We start from the raw sequence: 4,356 nt of genomic DNA on the forward strand, positions 1-4,356 counted from the left end.
CAATTTCATCTTGGCCAGTCTGGGAAAGATGTCCAGTGAAATTGGTATCTATGTTGAAAACTAAATGACGAAATAAATTAGGAAGTGAGAGATTATATCACGTCTGGAGAAACTAAAGAAAAAAAAAAATCCAGAATGACCGGAGCGTAGAAGTCAAGTGAAAGAAAGGAAAGACACACAGAGATAAAAGATGAGGCTAAAGAAGCAAATAGGGTGATCATGAAGCATCGATGGAGACACATAAATTTGTTTGAATTCTACCAAAAGAGCACGGAAGAGCAAAGTGATTATTTTAAGCAGAAGAGCAACCCCAGTTTTTCCTCTGGAAAGAAAACTCTGACAGCAATGTGCGAAACACACGAAGAGGAGGGCAAGTCTAAAGCCATGGAAATAAGTGAATTTGCAAAGGTGTTCACTTCTGAGAAAGAGTTCAAATAAGTATTAAACAACGAGAACTCTCTGGCTAACCATTGATTACTCAGCGAATTATCCAGTTAAAACACAGTGTCTTAATTGTTATACCTAATAATTGCACTGTTCATAATTTAAGTTGTTTACTATCTGAGGTTTAACACTCAGAGAATTGATTAAATTGGATAACTCCTCTCTTGGATGGAAGCAATAACCTTCAATGGAATGCTAACTACCTCTGAGAATTATGTTTAACTCAGACTTTCTTTGCCATAGGCAGAAGTAATTGATTTTAGGCTGGGTGAACTGGTTCTTAATACATATGCCCACAGGGAGAATGTCATTTTAATAAGATGCTTCTATAAGCCACATCCTACTTAAAACAGAAGGTTTTCCCTTTGCCTTCATAAGGAAAAGCTAAAGGAGTCCTGTTTGCCCTTAAGTTCACAGTAAACAACTGTGAAGTAAAGTAACACTGAGTCGGCAATCTGCAAAGTATCTATTTGCCAACTCAGCTATCTCTGTTCTGTTTGGAGCTGAAGCTTTTCTAGGAAAATACATCTATGTTTAACATTCTTGAAAACCACTAATTAGTATACCTAAATCTGCTTATATTGGCTCTGCAGTAGTTGTTCCCTGATTTCCCAATCTATTGTTTTGTTCTGCTACTACCATGACACAACTAAAATAAGAGTATTCAAATAATTAGAAATTGGGGAGGGGAGATAATAAAACAAACAACTGCATCCCAAGAGATCAAGGGAAAAATGGAGAGTCTTCAAAAAATAGGAAATCACTGATTCATCGAGGCAGTCAGATTTTGATACTGATTCACAGATTTCACCCAATGCAAGTAAAAGCACTCAGGGTTGTTCAAGACTATTAACTAAGTTGTAGAAAAAACCATTTTTACATATACATTTCAATTCATATGTATATACCACCTGTTAAAACTTTTAATTCTTATAAATATTTTCCAGCTCATAGAATACATTAATGTCATATATATGTTATATATATGTCATTACATATATATATAAAACTTTTCAAGTTATGGTTGGTATTATAATCCTTTAACAATAATTTTCACAAACTTTAATTCACCCCAACTTCTGGTGGTAACCTAGTTTATTTTATGTAATACATATTACATAGCATATTGAATTTACTTATGAATACACCCATGTTCATATATTTAGACCTAAATTATCAATCTAATAATGTTAATATTATACAATCAAATTTATTGCCCATTGTCCTTATACGTAGTTTACCAAACTCTTATATCTAGTTTACCAAATATCCAAATTACCAAATAGTAATCTAGTTACTAGTTTATATCTAGTTTACCAAAATCCCACATATAGCCCATTTTTAGGCATTTACACAAAATTAAACATTTGTTTTTTAAAAATAATAGCTTTAAACATTTCAAGTTATACTGGTATTATAGTCCTTTAGCAACAATTTTCACAGCTTTAATTTATCACAAGCTGTTGGTGGTAACCTGACTTATTTTACATAATACACAGATCAATTTTTACAAATATTTTATTAGTTGTGCTGGCACACAAACATCATAGATATTAAGGTGCTGGGCTACAAGGACTTGGCTGCCATCCCCAAGGACAAAATTATCCTGGACATAATTGCCTCCTCATGATCTACAAGTTCCACTGTCCCTATTCCTTCCTGGAACACATGGAACGGCTCAGAAGCCAAGATCTTGTTTTCACCAAATCCACGTCTCCCTCCCTCTTAGCATCCCCAGAAGTGTGGGTAAAGAGCAGGACCTCTGGAACCATCTCCCAGGCTTTAGCCCCAAGAATTACTGGGACCCCCCAGAATACCCTGGCCCATTTCCATCATCATCCTACTCAGATTCCAACATGTATAAGCAGACACAGATCCATAAGCAGAGAGAATCTGTGGATAGCAGCTCTCAGCACAAGCCTTCTTCTGAGGATCTTGTCATCAAATCATCCATGCTCCCTGCAGCCCAGCCCCGGACTCCAGCCTGCTCACCAAGATTGAAATTGATTATTGGTCATGCAGTTTGTCACTGGCCATTGTGGAGATAGAAAGAAAGAAGCAGAAGACATCACAGGAAGAGGTAGAGAAAGATGATAATGCCAGAAAAGAGATGGAGGGTCTCAGGAAGGGTCAAAGACAGGAACTCAGTAAGGTGACTCTCTAGCTCGAGAAAGATAATCTTGAAGGAAGAAATGAAAAAGTCATTGCCTACTTAAGGAAAACTCTGTTCCTATTGGATCAGACACCCTTTCAAACCTCCCCAAGACCTAGGACATCCAAGTGTTCTCTGACTATGGTGAGACCACCCTGAGCTAGCTACAGTCCACAGACTTCAGCCCAGGGGGAGTGAGCCTGGAAGGCCAGGCCTGCAGATCTGTCACTATGAAATGCTGGTAGCAAACAATAAGAGGTGAACCAAGTTTCCTCCGGATGGGGATCAGATGAGGTCTGAAATGTGTCTGTCAAGTGAGGACTTATCCAGGGTACTTTCCCTAGCTCCTGAAGAAATTTGAAAAACTGTTCTGTGGAAGCAGAACAAATTCAAGAAAAAGTAATCTCTCTTCTGATAGTCCCCACCATGACTCCATGACTGACCCTCATCCCTACTGCCTCAGGGCTCTGGAGCTGGGGTCACTGATCCCAAGGCATCCTTTTCCCATGGTGAGCAGGGAGTGAGAATCACCTGGAGGAGGGGGGGGTGGGACCGAGGTAGATTTGGTTCCATTCCCCAAGTAGAGGGGCAGCCAAGACCTTTGCAGCCCTTGGGTTGTGAGACATGGATTTTCTTCCCCGTAATGAGGGGCGGGGGTACTCTTCATCACCTCTCGCACTCACTGCACAAGGCAAACCCAGTCTGGACCCCAGAAGACACAAAGTTAATGTTTGTGTCCTCCCTCTGCACACACCCCCCACAAGAAGGTTCCCAGAAGAGACTGAGAAAAAAATGAACATGGCAGTTAGTAGTTGGACCTATCAGGTATGCTGACCAATGTGTAGGTGGAACTGTCCCTTGTAGGAGGAGGGTGAGTGTGAGAAGCAGCAAGGCAGACAGGGAAACCCCAGGACCCTGTGTGTCAAGATCTTCTCCTCATCTCACCTTTACAGCTAACCCTACACCTGGGCCTCCTGCTTCTCTGACTCTAGCAGGAGCAGGCTCCAGCTCAAGGAGATCTCTAGCACAGAGGCTGCCCTGATCTCTAGCTCACTCCGTCTTTTGCTTGACACCCCCAGGCATGGCGTCTTCTTGCTCTAGTACTGACTTCCTCAGAAGCCGTGGTTTAAATTGGAGATGTTGCCTATACAAAACCCTAGTTCACCATAAAGCATCTAGGCAAAGTCAACTAGAACTCTACATTCTAGAACGAACCCAGGTCCTGTGCAGAACCCTTTAGACTTCCTTGGATGGGAGTAAGGAGAGCAGGCTACAAAGACATTTCTTGTCAGTATCTTGGCTATCAAGTCCCACCTACACCCATGCATCCCCCAAAATATTCTCTAAAGAATGTAATGTACTAGGGTACTCGCCCCACTGCTTTCCTCACCTAACTCTCTGCCCTACCTAAATCACACTATCACACACACACACACACACACACACATACACAATATGAATGCTCTATTATTGCTAATATTTAAGTAAGAGTAAAACAAAACACAGTGAAAAAGAGTGGATTTCTGTGTGTGTGTGTGTGTGTGTGTGTGTAGAAAGAGAGAGAGAATCCAAGTATAGATGATACTCAGATAAAGAATTATGAAGATAAATTCTTTCCTACCTTCAGACTTGAACTAAAATACCAATTCTTCCTAGGTTTTGACTCTGTTGGCCTTTGGACTAGAACTATACCATCAGGATCTCTAGCTTGCTGAATTGCCCTACAGATCTTGGGACTTGCCAACCTCTGTAATCATTTA

The 4,356-nt window shown here is 40.5% G+C and overlaps 1 pseudogene; it reads left to right on the forward strand.

Moving 5' to 3' along the window:
- Positions 1-219: 219 nt before the first annotated feature.
- Positions 220-2,999, forward strand: LOC116587183 (annotated as a pseudogene).
- The last annotated feature ends 1,357 nt before the right edge of the window (positions 3,000-4,356 follow it).

Source organism: Mustela erminea, chromosome 3 (assembly GCF_009829155.1).
Source record: "Mustela erminea isolate mMusErm1 chromosome 3, mMusErm1.Pri, whole genome shotgun sequence".
Taxonomy (NCBI): Eukaryota; Metazoa; Chordata; class Mammalia; order Carnivora; family Mustelidae; genus Mustela; species Mustela erminea.